Source organism: Papilio xuthus, unplaced genomic scaffold, assembly GCF_000836235.2.
Source record: "Papilio xuthus unplaced genomic scaffold, Pxut_1.1 DF827680.1, whole genome shotgun sequence".
Lineage (NCBI taxonomy): Eukaryota > Metazoa > Arthropoda > Insecta > Lepidoptera > Papilionidae > Papilio > Papilio xuthus.
Window position 1 is genome coordinate 3,547,020 of NW_013530969.1, and position 14,367 is coordinate 3,561,386.

At 33.0% G+C, this 14,367-nt stretch overlaps 1 protein-coding gene across 1 annotated transcript in view; it reads left to right on the forward strand.

Moving 5' to 3' along the window:
• Positions 1-1,661: 1,661 nt before the first annotated feature.
• The window catches only part of tyn (trynity), a 43,042-nt gene continuing 30,336 nt past the window's right edge, over positions 1,662-14,367 (forward strand). Inside the window, exons 1-2 of the mRNA XM_013311856.1 lie at positions 1,662-1,896; positions 13,507-13,549. The gene's annotated coding sequence lies outside the window, so the exon portion shown is untranslated. The remainder of the gene's footprint in view (positions 1,897-13,506; positions 13,550-14,367) is intronic.

Below are 14,367 nucleotides of genomic sequence, written 5' to 3' on the forward strand. Positions count from 1 at the left end.
CACTGTTGTATCATTGTTGGCCTTAAATCCTCCTTTGGGAAACCACAGGAAATGAAAAAAAAAATTAAATTCTCGTTTATGCAGTGGCTTTTCTTGTTTCACATTACTATACTTGTTATGAATGTTTTTTTATCTTTTTGTTTTTTTTTTTGGGTTTGTAATTAAGAAATTTTGTTATTTAGTTTTCTTATCTTATCGCGTATGATTTTCTCTGTTACTGTCTGTAGTCTTAACGATTGAACTAACTTTGGGGAATGAGGTTATTCGATTCGTATTCTTCCTTTAAGTGTACAGTAAGTCACTGTGATAGTAGACATGTCACTGGGGTACAGTGAGTCGCGTTTATAGTTATGTAATGAACAGAGTTATTCTATAATATAATTTCTTCATAAATAACGCATTTTGTTTCCTTCTATTTATAAAAATGTTTTTATACCGTTTGACATTGCCAGTATCATCACCACAGCACATACGAGGTACGATTTAGTTTTAAAGAGTCCTGCAGAAAACAATTGGTGTATAAACCCCGTCTAAAAGCTAAGAGACTTTTTTAAAATTTTCGGGTCGTAGTTTCAAAAAATTACAAATATTGGCATCTTTGAGTCAACATGAACATTATCATAGATTAGCAGTGACATCTGAGTTATAAATAATTTCGAAGTGAAGCTTTTTATTGTACATTTTTTGCTTATTTTTTTACCATAAAGTTTGATTTCGGTCATTTTGGCTTTCTCGACTAGAGGTCAGTGTGTTACTGCATTAGTTGTTTGATTAATCGTGTTAACATTAAAAGTTTTAACGTTATGTCTAATTTGTAATATTTGAATTAATTAATTAATTTTATCGTTGCCTTATTATAAAATTCTTTTTCTTTTAATGATATCTGTTCATCTAATATCTGTTAACAGTAAAGACTTAATAAACTACTAGCTGTCGAACGCGACTCCGTCTGCGCGGTATTCAAGAAACTTCGTAAGTAATCTATATGTTCGTTCAGCCTATGTTCTACATCAATGCCAAATTTCATCGAGATCCATGCAGCTGTTCTGGTGATATCTTCTAACAAACGTCCATCCATCCAAATATTCGCGTTTATAATATTAGTAAAATAAATTTTATATTTATCATCGTAATATAAATGTACCATAGATCCACAATAGGTGTAGCGTAGGTAAAAATGATGTCCGTGAACGACGTGTGTTTTTTTCAAATTTTGTAAAAGATCTGTTAGTAATCATACATGGAAAAGAAATGAAGTCAAGTCAAATTATTTCAAGTATCCGTGGTATCACAGCTTTAGCTGTAAATGTTGTGAAAATTGGTCGCTTTCATTGCAATGTAATTTACGGAGGGCGGTTCTATAACTGGAATGCAGCTCCACCGTTTTAGGTCGATATCGATGGCGTTCGTAGATGCCATTTGGAGTTCCGTTGCGCTGTCCTCTTGTTTAGGCGTGGCTTCTCGCTGGTGTTACTGGCAAATTGCAGTCTTCAGCTCGGGGCGCTTTATTGAAAATTCGATCTTTCTACTGCATCGAGAAGGAAACCAAAGAGGCATGGGAAAATGGCTTTTTTGTGTAGGTTTTAAGACTGAGATTCGGATGTGTGGCTCGCCGGCCGGAATCCGTTATCCGGCGTCAGGTTACGGTCACGTCTATATAAGAGGGCGACGTCTTCTTCACCATTTCATTTGGTTTGTGACGCCTGGTCGGCTGCGTCGGTGTCAGTACGCGCCCCGGTGTCGGTATACGCGGTGTCCGCACCACCTCGGTCGGTTCTCTTTAGGGTCCAGTGCTCGCGCATTCGTGCCGTGCAATTGCGGGACAGTTTAGTTGCGTGCAACCATACAACTCAGCTCACCGTGTCAACATTGGAACTTCAAGTTGAAACAATCGGGGTAAGTATTTTTTTTTGAAGCAAAAAGTAAGAAATTACCAAATCATACTTTTTTGCAATATAAATAAAATTTTAGTGAAATTTCAGGAAATAGGGGAGAAGAAATTTATAAACTGTTTTATTTTTAAAGTACTCCTACTGATGTCATGTTTAATTTTTATCGAATACATAGTTAGGGATTCTGGCCACTATTAATTATTAGATGTCACTGTGGCTATTTTATAGATTGTTTCGTTTTGCGATATTCTAACGAAATAAATTTTAACATTAGGGACTTTAGGATGCCGAGTCTCTTCGAATAATATAATAATATTTTGGAACAACCTAAACTTCCATCACATTGTAAATGTAATTTTGAACTACATATTACAAGAGTCGGAAGAGTCGCAAAATATTAATGAGGTCCTAAGTTTGTGAAGAAATTAGAGTTTGTATTCTTAAACGATACAAAGGTCATATGGATACTAAATATTAAAAAAAATATATAGTCTCCGTATTAATAGTTGTATAGAGCTTTCAGTCTCGAAAGACACGTAAAAACATGTTTTAATACAAGTTTAGGCGGTGGATTTTGATAGACTAACATTAAAATCGGTCCTATAACTTTACGCCCGATTCGCGTTACACGAATACGCAAAAGTACGGTTTACGTAGATGGTAAAATGATTGCCGTCATTATTATGGAATTACAAGGGGAATAGTCTACCAACATTATATGCATTCGCGTGAGATATCAACTGTTCGTTGCTATTGTTTATTGCTTGTGGCCTTTAAAATCGTGTCTTTAAATTCCGTTTTCAAATTAAATTCGTAACATTGGTTTTTATATGAACTGATGAAGGGGAAGTAAAGTTCGTGTTTATCTAATTGTTATTTGAATACAATTAAAATCCGGTAGGTCGATGACCTATAGATTTATATCATACATAAACATGAACTAATAAATGCAAAGCTTGTGTTAAATTTAAAGCTTTAAGCTGGATTTCACATGATTTTATATTTGTCACTTCTAGGACTATTATTACAACGTTACAGAAATTTTGAACCTAGAGCATAGCGGTTAGAATATATACATCGTCTAAGATGGGTTCTAAGTTAGCAGAGACAAAATGTTTTTTTAGTATACATTTGTTGCTTAAAAAGGAAAGTTTAAGTTAGTAGTTGTAGTAATGGCAGCACGGTTTTTTTTTTTAAATAAAATTTGGTTCCAAAGATATCGTTTTTCATTATCATCTTGGCTTTATCCCACTCACGTGGGTTCGGTGTACAGGGTTTTACCTCATGGATGGTTGTATTTAGTTATATTTAATTAAAGTGGCATAAGTTGGAAAGGATCCGGGGTGGGTGAGGGCAAGACTAAATCAAGCTTAAAACAGGTTCTAAGAGCACCTTGTTAGTGAAGATACTTGTTATTTAGAATTAAATAATGAACTGCATTCTAGCAATTTACTATTTTAAATCGGTTTGTAATATATTATATTAAAATTGAAGTACTGCGTATTGTTTTTAAATAAAAAATAAATATAGAAAAGATTTAAGAGAACTTTTAAATATCCATACTCATGATTTAAGATACGCTTCATAATATAGTTTCTTAAAAGCTATAATAGCTTTGAGAATGATAAAACAATCTTATATATATTTATACAACATTTTTGTGGATAAATGTATAAACCGTTATATTAAATACCTTAATAAACTCGATGATAAATATATCAATCCAATATTGCGATGATATACCGTGTAATGTTATAACAAGTCGTGTTATGTCAGTTTGACAGATAAATTAAAAATCAGGCATAGACAATAGCACGATCAATGGCCGCGCGCATTGCATCGTGTGTCGTAACTTGTGCTTGTAGAAAAAAAACTTGTCTATAATAACCATACGCGCGGGCGCATAACCAGTTGGTAGGTTTTTTGCCGACAAGTGCACATGACCTTGACCGGAGACTTACACGCCCAATTCAGTGATCGACCTACTTATGAATAGAATCTTACAAATATTATAAATGAGAACGTTTAGATGGATGGATGGATGTTTGTTTGAAGTTATCTCCGGAATGGCTCAACGGATTTTGATTAAATCTCCAGAACGGCTGCATGGATCTCGCTGGAATTTGGCATAGATGTAGAATATAGGCTGGAGGAACACATAGGCCATTCATTAAGTTTTTTTTTAATTCTGCGTGGACAGTCTCGCAGGCGCCAGCTAGTAGAGTATAAATAAAAAATATCCAATGTTATATTTATAAGGACAGAATAACATTCCATTTTAAAATGTTTTTGAATACAATATGCTTTTACTAAAATCATTTTTTACACAAAATTTACTGTCAACAACTTTCACGTGTTCCTTGTACGGGGTAAATTTCTCCGTTAAGCTATAAAGGCGAGACAAGCATAGCTTGGCGACCTAGATCACGTCATGACACAAGAATGCTATAGTCATAATCTGGTAGTTCTTAAAATAATCAGATTATTTTACAGCAAAAAACTGTACATTTGCACGTGCAATTTGTACAACTTTTTTTTTAACGTGTAAAATGTGTCCGTGGAATTAAAGGATTTTATTTGTCGAAATTTAATCAAACTGGGCATTGTTTTCAAATATTTCGGTAATTCCAGATGTTTAAATAAATTAAAAAGGCTAAAAATACTCTTTCAAGAGTTCATTGACATCATATTTAGATGGAGAAAAAATTTAATTGAGGACATTTCTTCTTGTTTTACGATATGTGATTTTTTTCCCGAAAGGAACATCTGAAATGTAGAGCCAAAGCTAAAAAAAAGTTTTACAGAGTACCGTTGAGCTGTTTTGGAGATAGCTTATAACAAACATCTATATATCTAAACTTTCGCATTTATAATATTAGTAAGATTAGTATGATAGGATACTTACCGTTGCTTTACATTGCTATAACTTTACAACGACGGTCAAATTTACGAATGACGCTGACCGTTTCGAACGATTTCTAAAATGGGCCTTCGATATAATGGTCGCAGTATAGTATGTGTAATTGCGGCATGCACCGTGCGCGATGATAAAGCGCCAGTACTTTCCCCCGACCCAGTGCCCTCTCTGCGATGCGCGATGCCGACCCACAAACTTCTTACAATTCCGTAATGTCTCGTATTTTATTTGAAATTTGCCGGCTCATTACACGTCCCGTGTACAGTTATATCTAATAACATATCTCGATGTAACGATTGTCCACTACGACTTGCGATATTATGTCTAGTTACCTTTATCCATTCCTTTTCCAGACACGATTTCGTGATATACGAATCAGTCGACATATCGACCCAGCTGACGAACCGTACATCTAAGATCTGAGAGATGTAACTTTATTCGCCAGATTTTTTACATAAAGATATGACTATGGTTGATATACGAGGATAAAAATGTAACTGATGAAAGATTACGTTGTATATATACGAGTACAACATTAATATGCTGTATAACGTATGATGTACATAAGTTATGTGTATATTTAATTGTTTATTTTACTATATAACTTTTAGGCACACTTCATGTTCGTAAAACGATATAAAGGGAATGAATGCAATTTAAAGCAATCATACTTATTTCGATTTTTTGACATAAAAATAGTAACATTATTATAGCAGTGTTTATATACGTCTTTTGTTTTTTACAATGACGTATATGTCTATGACACTATTTATTACGATTTATTATTATTATAAAAAAAATTGCATATTTTGTTTATATATTATCAGAATTTTACTTCATTTTCCTTATTTACATTTTTAACTTAGAATTTCGAATCTAGAAAATAAATTGGCTAATCAAAAAAATCTAATAGATATACCGTTAAACGCTTCGGTATCCCTTATAAAAAAGCGGTAATGTCCTGCGAGCCAAATTCAATTATTGTGCTCGTTTCGTAACCTTGACGGCCGCGTGGTTCACAAGTCAGTGCACTGATGAAACAAGTCATGGACCTAATATTTGAGTCATCGACTTTTGAAATCACAATTTTTAATAAAATGTTTACCAAAAGCTATATTCGATTAGCTATGTCGTTTATTGCAAACATTTAGGAAAATTATTATACAATGATTTTAAATGTGTTACGTGCTTGTCACTTTATTCCTATACTAGCTGTTACCCGCGACTCCGTCTGCGAAGAATTAAGAAAAAAGTATTAGTAGCCTATGTGTTCTTTCAGACTATGTTCTACATCTATATAAAATTTCACAGAGATCCGTTTAGCCGTTGTGGAGATATATTTTAACAAAAATCTATCCATCTTTTCATCAATCCAAACACTCACAGAGGAACTGGAAGAACACAGGCTACAAATAATGTTTTATTTCATTCCGCGCGGATGGACTCGCGGGCGACAGCTAGTTTATAATATTAGTAAGATATTTTAACACATTTCGTTGATTCTCTTGGCAGTCTATTGGCTAAGATAGTTCTCAGAAATGTAATGATGCTCGAACATTGTCCCTGCGTTCAGCGTCAACAGCCTCCATCAAATGTGTATTAATAGGCGTGTAATTCAATCGAAGTTCCATTGCTCCTCGGACCGCATTAAAATGAAATGATTTCTTTTGTAATGTAAAAAACGATTGTTGCAGATACCCCGCGTAGCTCGCAGATAACATTATTATAATAAAATGCTTAATTATTGAGCTTTGTTGTCAATATATGCAATTATCAAATAATACCTCCCATTAATGTTGTTGTGATAAACTTCACTTTAAATATTAAAGCTAAATATTCATAGAATTTATTTTATTTAATTCCTAATTCATTTTTATGTTCTTCATTTCATAATTGTCAAACGGGAATAAAACATTTATCCATAAATCGGTTTAGTTTGTATGTATAATAAAGTAACTATTATATATTTTATTAATAAAATGTTAACAAAAATATGTTAAAAGGAGTTTTTTAACATTTACCTAAGCAACGATTATAAAGTTATAGTAACAGTAAACAATATTTAATAACCGCGAAGTGTATTCATGCAAAATACCGTGTAACAACTGATGTAATTTCAGAAGTACTCGTATAAGCAAAACTTGTTTTGACAACGAATGATGTATCTTACGTCAAAAATAATATTATTCAACTCAACGTTTTTTTTTAATTGACTGTAGACATTCGAAGGTCAAAAGTGTCATTGGACTTCACGACTTTATAGAAAATATTGTACTCTTAACCTCCTTAGTGGTATAACTTTCTTGAAGAAACTCATTCTTTGGAAGACTGTAACATACTTGTGGGTACTTGAGTGTTGTAGATGTTAAATGGCAAAGACTAATGTCACATGATAACAGACGCGTCTGTAATAATCTTTGACTGTTTTAAATTGTTGAAACATTTGTTAGTAATCGTAAAATGGTTACTATTACGTACATATGATCATAACTGACCTATCTATTATTACTATAGACCTATAACTTTTCAGACATACGAAGACCTCAATTTTTATACTCACATCATAAGAAAAATCAACAAACAATCTTCATAAACGTAGGAGTGAGGTTAAAAAGAACTGTTAGAGTTGAAATATTTGTCATACTACTTAATTTGCTTATGAATGACATGCATGTGCCATAAATATTTTTGTAGGTGTGCCGTTGGAGTGAAAATTATATTAGTTTAGTTAGTATACATAAAATAATAGTTTCCAAGAAGCTTTACGATAAACGAAATAATTTTTTTTTAAAGTTAGAAATGAATTATTTTTTATTTATTTAGTGATCTTTAAAATGTACCTATTGATATAAATATTGCATAAACAATATAATAGTATTATATATCCAATATTTTGTTACTAAAAAAGCTTTTAAGAATACAATATAATAAAAAAAATATTCTGAGCTTGTTTGGTCCAAGGTGCTATAAGCGAGGTAAGGAGTATTAAGCGAATATAATCGAGTTTTCCCGACATATTTAACACGTTTAAATTTTTATATAATGAGAATAATAATTTCATGATGGCATTTATCGTCTGTCAAAGAATCCATAAAAGGATATATTTATTCAAGTAAGTTATTGAGCTAGAAACAAGAATCTTTAATATAAAGAATATTGAATATCAATATTAGTATGAGCGATTTCTTCTCAATCGTGTCACTGTCAACTACGGTTGTTTTAAACAAAAAGGATACGAAATATAACTTTCACTGTGTTCAGATCACGTAGTAAGATGGAAGAAACATTAGTTGTGTATTGTAGTTTTATAATGGATTTACCACAGTGTCCCGGCCGTGTTTTGCGCGTGCGAAGCCGCCGCACGTAGCTATGCGACCCACAAATCTGGTGAATAAACGAGAAAGTGCATACGTCTTGACTCCGTTTTGTATTTATGAAGGTAGATAAGTCGAATGGTATCAATCTATTGATATTGAAATAAGTGTTAGATGGTATTTAAACAGACAAACAAAATTAAAATTAGAATCTATCATATTAACATTACAAGCTTAATGTGTTTCTTTTTAAATATATTTGCATGTTGCCATGATGTATAAAATCATTAATGTGCAACTATGTCGTGTTTTAAACAAATAAATAAATAAAATTGGAAAACGTTGACCACGATATCATACGCTAAACAGTGAGTCTCGAGCATCAGTTTGAAGTGATGCGTGGCGCTTGAGAACCGTGCCGGGTGACATTCGCCTGCGCTCCTTATTTACTATTCTTAGATTGTAACTTGGATAGAAAATATCGCATGGGCTTCGGAATTAGAGCATGACCATCGGATTGACACAGATTTCTAATTAGTTTATTTTGTGTGTTGATCTGTTTTCTTTTAATTTGCCAACCAGTGTAACTTTGTAATGACCTGTGTAATATATACAAACCACTAAGAGGTCTTAATTGTTGATAGTTAACGGTATTAACATAAGCGCTTTCACAAATTATATTATTCATAATATTAAGTTATATTAAAAACATATAAAGATGAAAAGAAGATGTGTGAGAAGTCCAGTGATCAAAATATTTAATGCAATTAATTTGCTGAACGTGCTTTTCAATACATTCCTTTAACAGCGATGACAAAGTCAATTTTTTGTCCTAACAATGTATTGAAACAAAAAACGGCGAATACATTTTACGAAAAAATAAAGATGCGTTCACAGCTTTAACAAATTTAAATATAAACAAGTGCAAAATCAGTGTAAGTCTGCTCCTAGTCTCGCAACCGAACGCCGGTTCATATAAGGAAGTCGGGAACGATGCAAGTTTTTTTACTATGTAATGGCGATGTATTACTTCCCTGTAATCTAAAGCTAGCCGTGTGGTTGAAATGGTAACCGCATCTGTTATTTTTATCTAAAAGAGCAACGCCCGCAACGGATAATTTAATATTTTATAATGTTTTCTATTTCAAGATGCAATTTATCTCAAACATTCTTTTGTGTATTGAACACTGGTCGTTCAATTCGATTGCTTGTTTTGTAATGATACTGGTAGGATATAAATCGCATAGTAAGCGAGCCAATTAAGAAAAGATATAGATCGTGGACGTAGTAAGCAGTGGCAGTGGACATCGTTTGGGTCGTACTAGTTACATAATAGGTCGTGCGGTGCGGTCAGCGACCGGCGTGGCGGCGCAGCGCTTCCTCGGCGCGCACCGGACCAGGATACCCACGGCTCCCGCGCTCGATCGAAACGAAACGACGCCGATATTATCCACGCTGTCAACGATCGCAGACACAATCGGAGTAAGTCACGTCGCTCTTTGATTGTTTTACAACCATTTAAATACGGCCGTTAGCCCCTTTTTAATACGAAAGTTAAACATTAACAGAAAATACATGTTGAGTCGAACTGATTTTCGAATCTCCATACATTAGACATCAACGCGTTTCTACAAGTAACATATTTTTAAACTTTTTCGATGAACAGGAGAAATCTTAAGTGATAACATTTTTTATTCGGAATAGACAATTAATTCTTAAGTAAAAGTTAATCATGAAATTAATTTTATACATTAGCCTTATTCGTTATCGGTGACATTTAGAAAGTAATTCAAAATAAGTTACGACGACATGTGTCAAATTATCTTTGTAGCCAAAAAAATGAGATTAATAAGACATCATGTCACCATATTCATCGTCGGAGTGTAAAAAGTAGATAAAATTTGATTCCAACAAACTCTGAATATTCAATTACAATAGTAACAATAGCGTATAAAAACTAATTTATAACTTTAACCTACTTTAAAACTAGCATCTTAAACGTTTATGTCTTATTTGTAATTAGAGGCGTTAAATTTGGCGCGATAGCGTATCGAGGCGTGGCCGGATTCAGTTGTTTGCGAAAAGAATTCTAACGGGTCACTTCCATGTCGGTCGTCGGTTGAGAGCCTTTAAGGCTTAATGCAGCTCAAGATTAGATCGAAAATCAAAATTGGAACATCGGAACAATCATTTTGGGCACATCTTTTATTTTCTCTAATCGTAACGTGAATACCTAGATTTATCAAAAAACATTTTAAGTTTAAAAAAAATTAAAGTGACAATCAGTCATATCGTTTATTCCATTATTGCCTTTTGAAAAAAGTTTCTAAACAGTTATATTTACGAAATAATACAAAAATACTTATTTTAAACATACTGAGTGACTTAACTTTTTAGTGTAGGCTTAAATAAAGAGGGCAGATAAACTTTCATACTGAGGTCAAACGGTAGTTAATGTCGTAAAAGTGTTTTATCAAAAGATATCATCTCAACACTGCGTTATACTGAATATTTACTGCGTATTATATTAAGATAAGAACAAAGTTTGGCATTGAAAATGTCGTATTAATGCTTAGCATGTTTCAGTTTTCACATGAAGTGAAATTTTTGTACACAGTTTTAAGGAACTTTAACGGATTGAATAAGTTTGATACAGTTAAAAGTGGAAAAGAAGTGCATAACGCTTTTTTAAATCTTAAACCATTTATTCTCTAATTTCAACCAATTGGCGACCACTAGTATAAATCAGTCTATTATATTTTATTTATACTAGGCATCAAACCCATAAAAATCGAATGATGAACTGAAAAACATATTTACTCTTTTTATACACGTGACATTGATCTTATTATGATTGCTCTCTCCCCAATCTCTTCATTTAACAGTATGTATATGTAAAAAGTTATTGGGTTATTTAACGCAGTTATTCACGAAAATTTACCTTCTCATTAATTCTTATAAAAAATATCTTCTCTGCTTAAGATTTAAATTTAAATATTTTTAATGAGAGTGCAGGTTATTTGCATTAAACAATGACCTATTTGCCTAATTGATATAAGATGGTAATGTAATATAAGCGTATCTAATATCATTTAGTTTTCTATTTGAATTCCTTTCATCTGACATTGATAAAATATTTGAACTTTCTTTTCTAATAATCTTTGTTCTTTCTTTTATGTTAATTGAAATTTGAAATTCTCATTTCTTTTAATTGTTTCAAGTTGCTTTCATCAAGACTTTCTCATGGATAAGCGTAAACCTATTCTGTGCAGATTGTTTTATAACATTACGGTAATATAAATAATTCAGGTAACGGTTCAGATTACAGTAATAATTTAAAAACTGAGAATTGAAGTACGTCATTTTATTTTGGCCGCTAATTTTGGAGTATATTTTACACAAGTACGAGTACACAACATTAAATTGAATATGCCGTGATGTTTTGTCACATACAATTAGTAGTACTTTAACTATTTTTTATGACATTTTATGCGTAAATATCAAAATATTGTTCATCATTTTTATTCGATGTCACGAGCGTTCAGTCGTTAGTCAAAGTTGTGTTTAACTACGCATTTTATTGTCGAAAGAAATAGAAAAAAGTGCCGTTTTGTGTTAAATGCGCTGCGTGCTAAGTGACTCAAACACGGTAAGCGAATAATACCAAATCGGAATTCTACTGAACATTCGCTCCGAGTTTCCAATAATTCAGCTTCTGTCCGTTACTTGCGTAGGCGCTACTTTGTTATTTAACCTATTTATTTCTAGAACATTATTTTGTATTCGTCAAGGATTTTAGTTGTTATTAAAATTCTAAAACTAAACATAATTCGCAATTAATCTCAAAATAACGAACTTAAAATGTCTACAATTGTTTTTAAGCTTTTTATAATAGTGTGTATGTACTGAAATTCATATCTGTTTTTATTTCTACCTTAGGAAAATTTTCTGCTTATGCTATAACTCTATAGATGAATCAAAAGTCTGATTCGTCGTAAATAGTAAAAGTCTAGTAGTACTATAGAAAATGTATGAGGAATATCGTACATTCTTGTGTATATTCAGGTTGCGTCTGCTAAGAATTCTATAGGTCATTAACCCAATTGCGATGGCGCGCCGTGTCTCTGTTTGAATTTCGAAAATTGTGTCCTATTTGCAGTGTTCTTGCGTAATGGCACGTAAGTACGTAAGTGCCCGCCGTAAAAGCTTTTCAACGATGGCACAGACTACAAATATTGCTCACTACAAAATAACTGCACTCAACTACTTCATTATTCCATACTTGTTTGTTCTATACTAGATGTTGTCTCCGACTCCGTCCGCGTAGAATTTAGACACCGTTCTAAATTTCATGCAGATCCGTTAGCTGTTCTTTTAATTATGTATTAACAAAGATGGATCCATTCAAGATATCCAAGATATTTAAAAGAGTCATGGAAGTTGTTTGATATTTTGATCGTACGAAGTTTGTAAATGAGATGGCATAGAGCTTGAAGTAGAATCAATTTGGTTTTTAAACATTTTAGCGGATGTATTTATTTGTACATCATTAATATTCTCGATACATGTCGGAAATAAAATCCTTGCGATATTTATTGATACGCTATTTCTTACAGTTCATTACTCAGGTGTTATTTCATCGCTAAATATCGTCTAGGACTGGGCTAGGTGGAGCGCCGCGGGAGCCCTCCAAAGCGGACGGAATGTGCGCACAAGGTCATTGCGCCCTGCGCGGTCATGCACATACCCCCCTCGCTCCTCGCACCGCCGCACCCCCACCTTAAGTGATCACGGATAAAGGGAAGCGGTCGAGTCATAAGGCAATAGGAACCATTTCAAAGCGATCCATCTTTTATTTTCCTTAGTCTATGGTCGCCCGACGACCGACAATATTGTTCCTCGTTCTAACGCCATTTTCTTAGATCGTTGCGAAGAGAAAAAAGACTTCTAAGCATCGGCGGGGTGTATTTACGATGTGTACCGTGACCGGCGTTTATCTCGGGGCTTATGGCCTCAGCGCGGCCGCTTCTCTCTACCTACAAACTGTCATTAGCTGGTTAGAATTAGTGTTCGAACATGAAAATTTATGGTCACAACTTTCTAACAAGCAACAAAGTAACTTCATTGTAAGCTGAAGACCCTTAGTCTTTTGTAAAATAGTTTTATGGCAATGAGCAGACAGTGTCGTTCTTTACTTTTTAAAACATTTAATGATTGTTACAAAACGCAAGTGCTTAACATTTTCTACTTTTTAAATTTTACACTTAAATTAAAAACAAATCATTTTACAACAAATCTAACATTTATAATATGTACAGAAATACGTTAAATTTATTTTTTAAATTTTCAATAGAGTAACATTGTTTCTGTTTCCTTGTTACAGAAAAATCCCGAGTGGATAAATCTTTGCGCCCACATCTGAAGAGGTAAGATGATTATAAAAAATTCGTATTTTTACCAGTTATTTATTTTATTTTTTCACTTAAACGAGAAGTAAAAACATGGCGAAGATTTCAGTATATAGACTCAGTTGATTTTGTAAATAAGAAACAGCATTTATTGACGTATAAAATGAATGTTTAAATATTATACAGATTATTTACAGCCGACAATAAGATTAGAACATATAATATTACTACAATTTTTTTCTTGATAACAATTGAATTCATTTTCAAGTCGTGGTACTCGCACAAATCAAATTGGCCTTTCAAGTTATTTCTAATAAAGTACCCATTGAAGTTCAGATAAAATAGGGACCCTTTATGATTTATTCCTTACTATAAAAGGACTCTCGCCGAAGGCTGAGTGGGCGGCAAACATAACTTCCATTCAATGTTTATATAATTTTCTTATGGAATTTTACAGATGAACCTATTGTTAGATGAAACAAAGAGAATAGTGCAAAAGTTGCATATGTTATGTTCTATGTTTTATACAACAATAGTCTGTTTCGATCAAAGTTGTATGAGATAGAATGATAGGAAGCTTTTAAGCTTCATAACATAGTTTTCATGTTTTCGATTTTACTCAACCACTTTATTTTAGAATTCTTGAAAATCTTCTTAATTTTAATTGCGAATGTTTAAATTAAATGGATGTATGGATGGATGGATGTTTGTTTGAATGTATCTTCAGAACGGCTGAACGGATCTCGGATGAAATTTGGTATACACGTAGAACATACTCTGGAAAAACACAAAGTTATGATTTTTCTTTAATTCCGAGAGGATGGAGTCGCGGGCGA